Raw genomic sequence first — 15,429 nt, 5'->3', positions numbered from 1 at the left:
ACATTGTTGACATGGAGTAGTTTTTGGAAATACCTATGTTACTACATCAGTGGTGCTCAATATTTCATGTCAAGGACCCCACAAATTATATGTAATTGGCCTCCGACCCCCATCTGAAAATATGTTGTTCCAAGGACCCTCCCAGAAGCAAAGATTTGAGTTAAAAACGTTCCTTCTGAAAAAATATATATTCCAAATTTGCGCCACATTTTCACGTTTAAAAAAAAAATAGCAGCCACCGAGTGGCGCACTATGAGCACGCTATGAGCTTGTATAAGTCTGCTATTTTTTTTAAATCTTAAAGATGCGGCACAAATCTTTGATTATATATTCTTATATTCTTGTTTTTTATTTCAACTTCAGGCCTAAATTTAACCCATTTACACCTGAGGCCGATTATAAAAAAAATGTCCTCTAAAAGTTTTCTGAAAAACCTATGTTTCTATGTCAGTGGTGCTCAACCTTTAGACCCCCAGGATTATCTGTATTTGGCCGCGGAGCCCCATCTGAAAGAATATATATTCAAAGATTTGCGCCACATTTTCACAATTTTTCAAAAATATAACCTCACCTCACCTATCCCGTAACCCCGGAGGGTCGTTGGGGCACCACAGACGATCTGTTGACCAGCTCTCTCCATCCCTCTCTGTCCTCGGCAGCTCTCATTGCCTCACTGAGTTTCAAGTGTGTCCATACTAAAAACTACAAAAATATAACATAAGGCTTAAAACACCAAAAGGGTTTCCTCTCCTAAAAGGGGTTATCAGCTATAATTCACTATTCATGTGCATTTCACAACTGCGTGCCTACCGTACCGTACCGTACCATACAGTACATGTGTCAATATTTAGCAAAGAAAACCAAGACAAAGACAAAAAATATCTACAGCATATCATTTTAAAATGCCACATTTACATGAGCAATTACTATAACTAAGGCAACTTGTGAACAAATGCATATACACTAACACAACGGTGCCGATCCAAAAGCTAATCCAATTTTTTCTTTTGCAATTGTAAAAGTGGAGCACGATATATTCACCCCCCCACCCACCCTAAACCTGTCAGGTGTAAACAGTGAATTCCATTCATTGCCAAAACAAGAAAAAATAATTACACTATGAACAACAAACCAGTACATCAACGAAAACAGAACAAAGAAAAAAAGTGCAGTGAACGGTGATAATAATAATAATAATAATAATGATAATACTAATACGATGGCTTGGTGATACTGTGACTCGTGTCCTTGGAAAGAATCAAATAAAATCCTTCTAAAATAGAAGTCAGTTAATCAAATAGTTAAATAGATAAAAAGTCCCTCAAGGCTGTCGTTTCATTAAAGGCCAACAAACCTTTTTTCTTTAAAAAAAGAAAAATGTCTTTTTGTACCCAAAAGGGACAATCCCTTTTGTCAAGAGTTTGAAATCACAGTACAAGCTTGAGGAATTGGACTCATTTCTAGATATATGTGCCTTTTCACAAAATTAAAACAAATCGGAAGAATATAAAAATAAAAGGAGATACAATTGCAGTCACGCCACCACTGCTTCGTCTAGACAGATAAACCCGATGCATGGTTACTTTGGAAGCAGCGAACAGTACGCTGCTCCATTGCATAGTAAGAAGTCCAACGATAGACACTTTCCCCCGTCCTGCTTTTACACAAGGTTTCCCCAGAGCGTGAATGAATGTCCACTTTTTTCCAACACACTGACACACACACACGCGTGTGTGTGCCCATCGCTTCTTTGCCGAGCGCTTCTTACACGTGTGTGTGCGACTAAAGAAGCGATGGGCACACACACGTGTGTGCCCATTGCTTCTTTGCCGAGTGCACAAAAACCCCCAACACGACACACGAACAAAGACATTCTTCTTCTTTGGCTATATCGTTGGGGTTCGACGTCGCAGCCGACAGAGGGGGAAACGGGGACGGTTTGGCTGCTGCCTCGTCCGAGGCGAACAGGGGGGGGAGGGGGGGTCGGATCCAGTGACGGGGACGAAAGGAGACTCCAGCGGGCGGGCGGGTGCTAAAAGGCGTGGTCCTAACTCTGCTGCTGGATGATGAGGCCCAGTTTGGTGGTCCTATAACTGTGGTGCTGTTGCTGGATGATGAGGCCCAGTTTGGGGGTCCTAGCTGTGGTGTTGCTGCTGGATGATGCAGTTTGGTGGTCCTAACTGTGATGAGGCCCAGTTTGGTGGTCCTAACTGTGATGAGGCCCAGTTTGGGGGTCCTAGCTGTGGTGGTTCTGCTGAATGAGGCCCAGTTTGGTGGTCCTAACTGTGGTGTTGCTGCTGTATGAGGCCCAGTTTGGTGGTCCTAACTGTGACGAGGCGCCGTTTGGTGGTCCTAGCTGTGGTGCTGCTGCTGTATGAGGCCCAGTTTGGTGGTCCTAACTGTGACGAGGCCCAGTTTGGTGGTCCTAACTGTGACGAGGCCCAGTTTGGTGGTCCTAACTGTGATGAGGCCCAGTTTGGTGGTCCTAACTGTGATGAGGCCCAGTTGGGTGGTCCTAGCTGTGGTGTTGCTGCTGTATGAGGCCCAGTTTGGTCCTGAGGTTCTGGCAGTACCCCGAGAGGCTCCGGTTCTCCTCCAACAGCTTGCTGTGCTCCTGGACCAGACGGGACGTGCTCTGCTGCTCCCTGTTGTCCTGCTCCAGCTCAGAGTTCAGCTCCTGTCTGAGGAAAGTACTTTTTATATTTATATATAAAATGGTAAATGGTGCGTTTATATATATAGCGCCTTTTAGGGCTTTAAGCAACTAGTCGACTGACGGCTATTCAACTAGCCGACTAGTAAATCCACTAGTTGATAAGATTTAGTTTTTATTTTCCTATTTTGTAGGCAGATTACAGTTATAGTCATCAATGTACACAGTTTTTAAATGTACAAATATTTATTTCCAATTTCTTCCACTTTTTTTATATAATAGGTAGTTAAAAAACTAGTCCACTAGTAAACTAGCCAACTAGTCAAAATGACTAGAAGTGAATGCCCTAGCCTAGCACCTTTATCCAAGGCGCTTTACATAGATTGTGCATTACATTCACGCATAACATTCACCCATTCACACACACACACACACACACACACACACACACACACACACACACACACACACACACACACACACACACACACACACACACACACACACACACACACACACACACACACACACACACACACACACACACACACACACACACACACAAACACACACACACACACACACACACACACTAAAATAAATACGGTGAAGCAGCTTTTTGCTTCTAGGGGCCGATGGCGTGGAACAAACTCCCACTGTACCTTCGACAGGCAGCCTCTGTAGACATTTTTAAAGCGCAGCTCAAGACCCACTTCTACACTCTTCCCCCTTCTACATTTTTGTGTTATTCATGTCCGCATTGCTGTAATTATTTTTTATGTTTTATGCCTTGCTTTTCTTTTCTTTCTCCATTGCTCTGTAAAGCACTTCATGCATTGTCAGGAATACCTCATAGCGCGCCACTCGGTGGCGTGCTATGAGCTTGTAGATCTGCTATTTTTCAATAGCTTAAGTATAAAAAACCTGGAATGTTGACTTTTAACATGGCAATGTGGTTTGGCAATCTAAATGTAAAAGGAACAAGCAAGCTGCAGCGAATAGTAAACCTAGCCTCAAAATGGGAAGAGACAGCAACAATTAGGCTGTATCTACAATGAGGTACTTCGTAAAAAAGCTGTCAAGATAGCAAACGACCTCCTCTCATCCACTCTGCAGGGAGTTCGAACTACTTCCCTCTGGTAGACGGTACAAAGTACCAAAAGCTAACCAAATGCCATTAAGGCACTAAGTGATACCATGTCTCGCTAGATTTGTTTGTTTTCCAATGTACATATTTGCCACTGTTGTCCTGCACTTTTTTTGCCATGAGAAAATAATTGTGTTAAGGGTTGTTGCTGTTGTTGTTGTAAATGTAACACAGCATTCGTACATCATTCTTTCTAAGAAGATGACATTTGAGTGAAGCACAACAATCATGCGACACTAGGATAGGATTGGACTTACTTCCTCTGAACCAGAAGGGCGATCTCCGTCTGGACCTTCAGGTATTCCTGAGCCATTCGGCAGTGCTGCTCAAACACGGCCATGGACTCCTTGGAGTTTGGACACGGAGCCAGGGGCTAGAAAGAGAGAGAGAGAGAGAGAGAGAGAGAGAGAGAGAGAGAGAGAGAGAGACACAGTTCAGTCAACGCTAGTAAATTAAAGGTAGAGTAAGTGATTTCACTTAATTCAAATATCACATATTTTGTTTGTTTTGTTGTGATAATCCTCTCTACTATAGAGTGTGCTGACCATATAAGGAGTTCTTCCCTGTCCCCAGTTAAACCCTGGGGGTCAAAAAACCTTGGGTTTCGTTTTTGACTCTCTATCCTGATTGGACGAAGGCTTAGGTCCCACAGCCAAAAACGAAACCTTAAAGGTTTTTTGAGTGAAATCACTTACTCTACCTTTAAAAAGAGGACCAGCATAACAGTGTTTTTGTCATCCGTCTATGATCACATGATCGTTATGGTAGATCATAAGTAGTAAAAGAACATTCTACAACAGGTTGTTTCGAGGAAGCAATCTGATTGGTTGAAACGGCTTCTAGCTATTTTTGAAAGATCGAAGAACTGACATAGAAACATAGATTTTTCAAAAAAACTGTCAGGATGTAGAAGACATTTTTAGAATCTGATCTCAGGTCTAAATGGGTTTAGACTGTATATTTAATGTATATATATTTAATGTACCTGTAGTTGATGATCCAGTGTCAAGTAGGCCATGGGGATGGAGCTGTCCAAGAAATTGACAGCTACTGCACACACACACACACACACACACACACACACACACACACACACACACACACACACACACACACACACACACACACACACACACACACACACACACACACACACACACACACACACACACAATTCAAGCATGTTATTATCACATGGTTTGATGACTGTGATAATAAATAGGCCTACAGCTTTTACTAATGATGAATAACAATATGAACCTCCTAACTCAATTTATGATATACTATATATATATATAATTTTGTGCATAAATCAGTGCTATTGAACACCCTTTACGTCTGTGTGTTGTTTCATAAATCAGTGCTATTGAACACCCTTTACGTCTGTGTGTTGTTTCGAAAATATTAAACCAATGGAAAGTAAAGAAAATAAAGAAAGAAAAAAACGCTTGGGACAAAACCTCTTAACTCCATTGGAGGCCCCAAACTATCTCCTAAAGCAACTAACTCCACCCCCCTCTAATGCAAGAACATTCTCAATGTATAAAGTCACAACACCAACATGAGGCAGTATTGCTTTGTTTTCTAATAATATCCTGTTTTCTTAATATCCTGAAAAAATGTATATTTTAATTTCCTGAAAAATGAACATTTTGGAGTTAGGTAGTTTCTTCCCGACAGCAGATATATATACAATTAGTATTTTTACATATTATTTTTTTAAAGCACAAACTACAAAATCAGTGCACTGGCCTGTCTTATGTAAAAGACTGGATGATTGTCCTCTAGCACCCCTTAGTGGCCTGTTCTGTGCACTGTCACTCTGCCCTGGTGTTACATGGCACCACATTTCCACCAGGGTGGAACCGGTTCAGTTCCTTCCTTAATTTCGTTCTGACGTTAATAAATGTGACGGCTGAAATCTATCTGGCATGCCCTATGAAATCAAGCCTCGCCCTCGTTTTTGTGACATGAACAACTGCAGTACGACCTTGGAAACCATAGTTACATGATGAAAAAGGTCAAGCCTTGCCTTAATTGCCTTGCTGCCCGCCTCGCTGCCCCCCCTCTCATACACACACAGACGCACGCACGCACACGCAACTTGCAAGCAACTGTCACTGTGTGTGTTGTTAGTTGTATATACAATTATTAAAATGTATATTCATTTAATATACAACATTAGTGAACCTGTGATTCTGTGAAGCATTCATTAAATAACATTGCTCACGTCATTGGAATGAGTTTGGAGTGGACACGCACAGCCCGTGATAAATTCTGTTTTGCAAATAGCTGCATCTCCTCCGCTCCTGTCCTGTCTGTCACTGTCACTGTCGTGACCTGCATGCACGTTTAAAACATTACTGTATATTAGACTGCCTCCCTGTGCAGCCTAAACCTTATGTGGTACCGGTAGTAGGCTAAAGCCTTTATCTCATCGCGGCTCGATTATTGCAATGCGCTATATGTAGGCATGGACCAGTCCACCCTCAGACGTCTGCAGCTTGTCCAAAATGCCGCCGCACGCCTACTCACTGGTACGAGGAGGCGTGATCATATCACTCCCGTTCTTGCCTCCCTCCACTGGCTTCCCGTTAAATTTAGAATTGATTTTAAGATTCTATTATTTGTTTTTAAATCTCTAAACGGTTTGGCCCCCCTGTATTTATCGGCACTCATGGTCCCTTACACCCCATCCAGGGCCCTGAGGTCAGCTGACCAGCGGCTCCTGACTGTGCCCAATTCCAATTACAGGTCCAGAGGTGACCGTGCCTTTTCGGTGGCTGGCCCCAAACTCTGGAACTGTCTACCCCCTCATATTAAGTCTGCTCCCTCCTTAGAGGCCTTTAAGTCTTTACTCAAAACCCATTTCTTCTCCCTGGCTTTCAATGTTTGACCTAATTAACCTGTGTACTTTTTGTGTTGCTTTGATTTTGTTTTACTATGTTACTTGTGTCATGTTTCCTGTACAGCACTTTGGTTGGCCTCCTGGTCTTTGAAAATGTGCTCTATAAATAAAATTAGATTTGATTTGATTTGATAAAGTGGTGGAGGTCCGTGAAGTTGGCACCCTGTGATTTTCCATTATGACAAAAAAAAGAAGAAAAAAAGATGCGGTCCCCACTTACGCTGCCTCGGCACTGTCGGCATGTCACATTTATTGGCATTCGAGTATTAACATTCGGTATGGTTTATCCTTAATTAAAAGGACGAGACGTAACGCGAGAAAGACATGGCTGTAGATTGCAGTTGGTTGGTATTACAGGTATGCGCTCATGCAAAACACTGTTTAAATGGCTTAAGCATCTAACTTGCAACATTGTTTTTAATTGCGCAAATTTTAATTGTTTGCATACTTGGAAATATCCTCCGCTGTTCTACGACCTAGCGTGATTTTTGTCCTGGCACACGTTCAAATTCAAGGTTTTGCGGAATTTTAATCACCTCATTTGAATCACCTGGAATGTGTCATTTTAGTCGACTACATCTACTGTTGATTTAGTCGACTAAAATGCATTTTGGCGGGCCTTGTTGCCGTCGTAATGACTGTATTTACACTATTTACACATCTACAAGCTCGCAACGCGTCACGCTGCGTTGTGAGCATATACATCGGCTATTTTCAGCGTGCAACCAAGTGTAAAATGACTTATACTGGATCTCTTGTCGACTAGTCCCTTCCTAACATTTTAGTCTAGTTTTTATTTGGCGACGAAATTGTCAGTATATTTAGTACTTAATTTCAAGTCGTCATACCTTAAGTTTTCATTTAGTTTCCATGTAGTTTTCGTCAGTGAAAAAAAGGTAGTCGACGGAACATTTCTCGCCTTAAGTTTCGGTCGACAGAATCAACAGCGACGTATCGTCTAGGCATCCTGTTAACGGCATCATCGTTACTATACACACACCTGTACCTGTGGGACTGACTGGCCTCCTGAGCTCCGATTGGTCGGTGACGGCGGGGGCGGGCTGCGCGGGGCTGTGGGAGCGTCCCGGCGGCTGGGTGCCCTCCGCGCTGGGCTCTCTGAACACGTTGGACCGCAGCGTGCCCGTCTAAAAAACACAACACAGATTTTTACTAAATAATGTCATCTAAATCCTGACAGTTTTCTGAAAAACCCTGTGTTTCTACAGTATGTCAGTGGTTCTCAAACATTATCATGTCAAGGACCCCCTCCCCAGTATGTATACATGTCCAAGGCATAGAAAGAATTAAGAGGTTTTCATTGGTTCATTATTTTCAAAAAACAACTCACAGACGTAAAGGGTGTTCAATAGCACTGATTTATGCAATGAATAAATACATCTAAAACCTCAAAAAATGGAGTTAGGTGGTTTCCTCCGGAGAGAAATGGCAGAATACCGTATCTACTCTAGTGTGTGTGTATGTATCAATAAACATCTTTCTGTTTGCTTGTCCTTTCAGATGTCTGCTGACATTATGATGAATGTGCACCAGAGGCCTCATTCACACCTAAAAGACACCCGTCTTGTCCGTGTCTTGTCCATGTTTAAACACGGACAAGACACAAGACACGGACAAGACGGGTGTCTTTTAACGAGGCCAGAGAGTGCAGTTTGCGTGGTGTTGTTTTAGGAATTCCAACAAACAACAAACCCCTGGCCGATAAAACAGGTCAGTCACACCGTGGATAAACCAACATGCCCACATGCTTTGCACATTACACAGTACTTTAATAAACGAACATGCTTTGCACATTACACACTACTTTAATAAACGAACATGCTTTGCACATTACACAGTTCTTTCCATCCATGGCGTAGGCCCGGCGCTGTGTCATACTTTGGCTCGCGGCCAAAGAAAAGAATGGCATTTTGGCCCGTCAGCATTTACATTAGGTAACACGTTTCTTAGATTATTAAGCCTGACATCTGTTAATACTTGCATGCCCTGGTAAAAAAAAAAAGCTAGTAAGAAAGAATATATTTTTTGCTGCGACGGACGGGCCCCCATTTAATTGCATCCTTTGTATCCGGATTCCGTTGTGCAAACACACTACCGCCCCTGGTTTCTTTTCCCTTTTTTACCTCCTTTATGATGAATTCCTGTTCTGTTCTTTGACTAAATAGAAGTGTCTATTTGTACGTCTCTAAATGTTTTGATGAATTGAACATGGTGGAGGACCCTCTTGTAAACGTAAAGTGTAATGCTTAATTGGGTCGTCCACTCACAGTTAACAGTGTTTTTGTATTGAGTTTGTACTTGAAATATACTGTAATTCTGCAAACTGTTAATAAATATTTCAACCTGTCTGTCTAGCATCAAATGTTGGATGAGTGAGAACTTTCTCAAGCTAAATGAGGATAAGACAGAAGTTCTCATAATCAGTTCTAGTGAGCAGAAATAATCAATAATAAGCAGACTTGGTAACCTGACTGTAGAAAGTAACAGTACAGTAAAGAACCTGGGGGTTATTATTGATTCTGAATTGAATTTAAATTCACACATTAATCATGTTACCAAGATTACCTTTTTTTGTTATTCTTGTCCTCACTGTATTGCATTACTGCTTGTTTTTTAATGCTGTTGCCTTGCTTTTCTTTTATTCTCCATTGCTCTGTAAAGCACTTTGAGCTGCATTTCATGTCATGAAAGGTGCTATACAAATAAAGTTTTATTATTATTATATTATTAATCAATCAAAAACTATACCTTTGATGGTTTGAACTGCAGAGGAAACTTGGCCTCGATGCTCTTGAGGGTCTCCTCTCCTTTCCCAAGCTCCATGTCACGCTCGCTCCGGTTGCTGTTGATGGTGCATTCAGCATAGGAGTCTGTGATTGGACCACAAGGGGGATTCACATTACGACAATGTGTCTTATACAGCATGGTACTGTAAAACCACCCATTTAGGCCTGAGGACGATTCTACAAATGCCTTCTAAATTCTGACAGTTTTCTGAAAAACCCTGTGTTTCTATGTCAGCGGTTCTTAAACATTTTCATGTCAAGGACCCCCAAATATAATCTGTTATTGGCCGCCGACCCCCATCTGGAAATATGTTGTTCCACAGACACCCCCCCCCCCCCCCCCCCCAGAAGCAAAGATATGAGTTAAAAACGTTCGCTCTTCGCCAGAAATTTGTAAAGGCTTGGTCCCCTTTCCTTGAATTCACCCTTTCATTGTCCTCCGACTCACTGTCCTTTGATGATGTGTCCTAAGTGTTTTTCCTACATGTAATTTGGTTCACTGTGTAGCCCCTTAATCTAGTAAAAGGCAAATTTTATTTTATTGTATTTATTTCATTTATTATTTATATCCTTTAATACCTGTTTATTTTATTTTATTGTTGTTGGGTTTTTTTTGTGTTGTTGTCTTGTTTTGTGATGGAACCGGGGAGGGTGGGGTATATGTGGGGTTTGTCTACAAAAATTGAAAATCTTATAAATAAAGTTATAAAAAATAAAATAAAAACGTTCGCTCTGAAAGAATATATATAAAGGTTTGTGCCACATTGTCACGATTAATAAAAAATAGCAGACCTACAAGCTTGTAGACACATTTCACTTTTTAGTCATGTGGAATGTTTTAATGCTAGTCTAGTTTTAGTCGACCAAATATCATACGATTTTAGTCGACAAAATCTACAGTTGATTTAGTCGACTAAAATGTATTTTGGCGGGCCTTGATGCCGTCAATAATGACTGATTTTACTCTTGCTGAAAATAGCCGATCTGCAAGCTCGTAGATCTGCTGTTTTCAGCATGCAACCACGTGTAAAATGACTTATACCGGATCTCTTGTCCACTATAGTCCCTTAACACATTTTAGTCTAGTTTTTATTTGTTGACGAAATTGTCAATATATTTAGTCTTACTTTTAGTCATCGCAGATTAGTTTTCAGTTAGTTTCCGTCAGTGGAAAAAGGCAGTCGACGACGGGACATTTTTCGTCTTGGTTTTAGTCGAGGAAAACAACACTGACGTCTATATATACCTGTGCTGGTGGCGGACGAGGAGCCACTTCTGTTGCCCGAGCCGTGATGGGGGATCTGCAGGGGCTCGTCAGAACCCGGGAAGTACTGTGGAGGACAAAGAAGAACCCATGATGGAAGTACTGTGGAGGACAAAGAAGAACCCATGATGGAAGTACTGTGGAGGACAAAGAAGAACCCATGATGGAAGTACTGTGGAGGACGAAGCATAGAGTACAAGTAAGACGTGCGAACGCGGGAAGCGAACGCAGCTTGTAAATTGCAATAACAAATCAAATAAATCACGTACTTTAAGGTTTTCTTTTTTAGTTAAGGTTTTTTAAGTTACGTTTTTTTAAGTTAATTTTTAGTGTGTGTATGTGTGCGTGCGTGTTTTTTGTACGTTTTTTTTTTAAGTTACGTTTTTGTGTGTGTGTTCTCCCCGTGTCCCCTAGGGTAGGTACCCTCACATGTTCTCCCCATGTCCCCTAGGGTAGGTACCCTCACATGTTCTCCCCGTGTCCCCTAGGGTAGGTACCCTCACATGTTCTCCCCGTGTCCCCTAGGGTAGGTACCCTCACATGTTCTCCCCGTGTCCCCTAGGGTAGGTACCCTCACATGTTCTCCCCGTGTCCCCTAGGGTAGGTACCCTCACATGTTCTCCCCGTGTCCCCTAGCGTAGGTACCCTCACATGTTCTCCCCGTGTCCCCTAGGGTAGGTACCCTCACATGTTCTCCCCGTGTCCCCTAGGGTAGGTACCCTCACATGTTCTCCCCGTGTCCCCTAGCGTAGGTACCCTCACATGTTCTCCCCGTGTCCCCTAGGGTAGGTACCCTCACATGTTCTCCCCGTGTCCCCTAGCGTAGGTACCCTCACATGTTCTCCCTGTGTCCCCTAGGGTAGGTACCCTCACATGTTCTCCCCGTGTCCCCTAGGGTAGGTACCCTCACATGTTCTCCCCGTGTCCCCTAGGGTAGGTACCCTCACATGTTCTCCTCCCCGTGTGCTGGTGTCACACAAACACCAAAAACTCAGCTTCCCATCATGCACCTGTGCACAGTGTGAAGCGCCCCTCTGTCACCTGTTGGTGGCACTCTAAACAGACACGGGGACAGAAACACATTGCCGTTCCTCGGGAGTGGCTCTGCACTGCCCCAAAAAAAAGAAAATACATTTTTGTCAACCAAAACCTGGGTACCTTCATGAGGTGGCTCATGGTGTTCTTCACCTCCTCCATGGCGGGCCTCTCTGCGGGGTCTTTGTCCCAGCAGCGGCACATCAGGTCCTCGATGGGCTCCGGGAGGTCTTTGATCAGCGGGGGCCGAGTGCCTGCAATGACCCAATCAGACCTGAGGACCTGATCTACAAATGCCTTCAAAATCCTGACAAGTTTTCTGAAAAACCTCATGTTTTCTATATCAGTCGTTTTCAAGAACATATTACTCCAGTTTTGGCATCACTGCACTGGCTTCCGGTTGTTTTTAGGATTGATTTTAAAATGATTTTACTTGTCTATAAAGCTCTCAATGGTCTCGAATTGTTCGACTCCAAACTCACTCCAATTACAAACTCACTCCAATCCCTCTCCCATCATCCTACTTATCTATCCCTATATAAAAAATATAATAAAAAAAAAAGCTTAAAAAAAAAGCCACAAAAACATAAAGAAGGTGTTTCTGACCTCGGTGCACGGCCCACATGATGCAGAAGGCGGAGCCACCGATCTCATCGAAGGGCTTCCTCCGAGTGATCACCTCCCACAGTATGATGCCCCAGCTGAACACGTCGCACTTCTCACTGTAGTTACTGCCTGTGGGAGAGAGACACACACACACACACACACACACACACACACACACACACCTAGATGAACACATTTTTCCAGTGTAGTTTCTGCCAGGAAAAGACTGCTGTCTGCTGCTGTTCATGTGCACATTTTAATCATTTATTTATGTCCACATAAGAGATACAAATACAAGGACACAAATATTTACAAGGTGCCGTACAGAATGCAATCAGCAAATCCCGAACAAATACCCACACACCCTTCAGGGGTACAAGTAACAGCGTCTTCGCCATATTTGGCGGCTACCGATAGTGGAAGATATTGCACAGAATTTCACAAGCCGTTTGGCTGCTTTTTTTGGCATCCCAAGTTGTTGGAAGCCTCTTACAACCAAACTGTGTACATGTCCTAGGCTGCCGAAGATAAACACACACACACACACACACACACACACACCTGACGAAGCTCACGGCGAAACGCGTCGTGCTAATAAATAAGTTTGATGCAGTCAGTTGTCCGTCTCTGTTCCCTGGAGTGTGCAGTCCCTTCCTTGGAAGGTTTTTTCTCCCTTTTTGAGATATATATATATACTAGAATTTCGTGCGCGCTACGCGCGCACTCATCCCAGAGCGACTTTGCCACGCACTATGGGAAGAAATAAATGGCGGGAGTTGACTCCACATGTAGTAACGAATGGGTTATTGGAAATGTACCATTGTTTTGTCCTGAATATTTCCACAGCCTAAGTACTAAAGGATTGTGACTGTGGGACAGACATACAGTCTGACATACAATAGGCTACACGTGTGCACAGTGAATAAACAATGACCTATATGCCCAGAGTTCTTAAATTAACATAGTTGGATTTTAACAGAAAGACAATGCCATAAATCAGTCAAAGTAAGTGACAGACTCAACAGTAGCACACAGCATGCAAGGCAGCGATGCATGCATGCAAACATGTTTGTCCAGCTGAGATTTAGTGTCTCCATCTCTCTGTGGAAGAGGTTGCACATGACCTGTACGGCCACACTGAGGCGCTCCAACACAAACACAGACACAAAACAACACCACGCTGTTTGTCCAGTTGACCCAAATCAACACCAATACCTAGCCTGTTTGTCCAAAACACAGTATCTGCTGGCCACGTGTCTACTTCGCCACAACTTAATGTTAGTAACAAATGTAGGGGAGAGCCGCCAAGGTTGTAACGCTTCACGGTTGTAACATGGACGTTATATCTTGATTGGTCAACGCCACCATGACGCCATCGCGTCAGTATGTGTACAGCAACGTACTCTACGTGGCCAGGAGTTTGAAGTTTGAAGTGTTTACCTTCAAAATGCGTCTAATTTTACACCTGGAGTATATGTGTGGTACAATTTTTGTCTTTGGTGTTGGTGAATAAAAATCCACATGGATGTGTTCATGCTTATGTTCTTCATTAGTTTGCATCGTGTTTAGACGGAATTCACGTTCATTCTGGTCTGTAAGCAACTGCAAAGAAAACTTGCAAAAGCGGGTCATTTGTAACATGTGTTACAAATGGTCCGCTTCCATTCAATGCCATTATATGTAATATTTACATATTTGACATATTGGCCAATATTATATGTTCTGAAATGGTATTGTATCGTGTAGTGTATTCTGAAATTAGTTTAGGGTTGTATAACGTTGTACAACTCAATCAATCAAACGTTTGTTTAATCAATGTATTGCCCCATTGAAAAAAAAGAAATGGCCAAACTGGTACTGGTACACCCGATACTATTTAATATTTCCCTTATGTTTGATACATTTTCTTATCACATCCATGGTATAAAAACAATGCTAAGGAGTTGCTTCAATGAAATGTAATTGCTTTAAGCTGAGAACGATATGTTTAATGGTGTTTTTTAGCGTTGTTACATTTATCATGCATGCCGTTACAATTGATCCGATATGCGCAGCAAATGTAACACTGAAACAGCGTCCACGTTCGGTTGAATAACTCCCGACCTGTTTTATCAAAAAAATAACTTGAAGTGGTTTATGGTAGCTGACATGTGTAGGTCCGTTGCCTGAAAATATTACATGTGTAGCTAAACGGATCTCTGAGTAAAAGAATGAAACGTGCAAAATGTTACATCCTTGGCGGCTCTCCCCTATTAGTTTACTCACAGCACAGCACCGTCACTCCTGTCAGTTATTTCGTCCTAATAACTTGAAGTGGTTTATGGTAGCTGACATGTGTAGGTCCGTTGCCTGGAAATATTACATGTGTAGCTAAAGGGATCTCTGAGTAAAAAAATGGAACGTGCAAAATATGTTCTAAAATTGTATTGTATTGTGTAGTGTATTCTAAAATTAGTTTAGGGTTGTATAACGTTGTACAACTCAATCAATCAAACGTTTGTTTAATCAATGTATTGCCCCATTGAAAAAAAAGAAATGGCCAAACTGGTACACCCGATCCTATTTAATATTTCCCTTATGTTTGATACATTATCTTATCACATCCATGGTATGAAAACAATGCTAAGGAGTTGCTTCAATGAAATGTAATAGCTTTAAGGTGAAAACGATATGTTTAATGGTGTTTTTTAGCGTTGTTACATTTATCATGCATGCCGTTACAATTATTCCGATATGCGCAGCAAATGTAACACTGAAACAGCGTCCACGTTCGGTTTAATAACTCCCGAGCTGTTGTGTGTATTGCGTGGTGAAAAGGCCGTGTGTTTGTGTTGTAAACAACTCATGTTATGTCTGCGCACACTGTATGTTGCTATGGCTGCTGACGTTAGCATGTGTGCTATCAGGCAAAAGCTGAGATAGATATGCAACTACTACTGGGGAAAATGCCATACAAAACACAACACCTAATTTCGGAATGTTATTGTGACCTATTGAGCACAATCAGACCAT

At 42.2% G+C, this 15,429-nt stretch overlaps 1 pseudogene across 1 annotated transcript in view; it reads right to left on the bottom strand.

The window, feature by feature from the left end:
* Window positions 1-879: 879 nt before the first annotated feature.
* The window catches only part of LOC308329629 (mitogen-activated protein kinase kinase kinase 7-like), a 22,871-nt pseudogene continuing 8,321 nt past the window's right edge, over window positions 880-15,429 (bottom strand). Inside the window, exons 7-14 of the transcript XR_013966235.1 lie at window positions 12,418-12,546; window positions 11,935-12,065; window positions 10,759-10,843; window positions 9,475-9,596; window positions 7,715-7,853; window positions 4,786-4,850; window positions 4,058-4,173; window positions 880-2,681 (exon numbers count right to left, since the gene is read on the bottom strand). The product of XR_013966235.1 is annotated as a mitogen-activated protein kinase kinase kinase 7-like (transcript). The remainder of the gene's footprint in view (window positions 2,682-4,057; window positions 4,174-4,785; window positions 4,851-7,714; window positions 7,854-9,474; window positions 9,597-10,758; window positions 10,844-11,934; window positions 12,066-12,417; window positions 12,547-15,429) is intronic.

The sequence above is a fragment of the Protomyctophum bolini genome (assembly GCF_963924005.1).
Source record: "Protomyctophum bolini genome assembly, chromosome: 15".
In the NCBI taxonomy this organism is placed as follows: domain Eukaryota; kingdom Metazoa; phylum Chordata; class Actinopteri; order Myctophiformes; family Myctophidae; genus Protomyctophum; species Protomyctophum bolini.
Note: the sequence above shows the minus strand (reverse complement) of the source record. Positions and strands in the feature narration are given on the sequence as shown.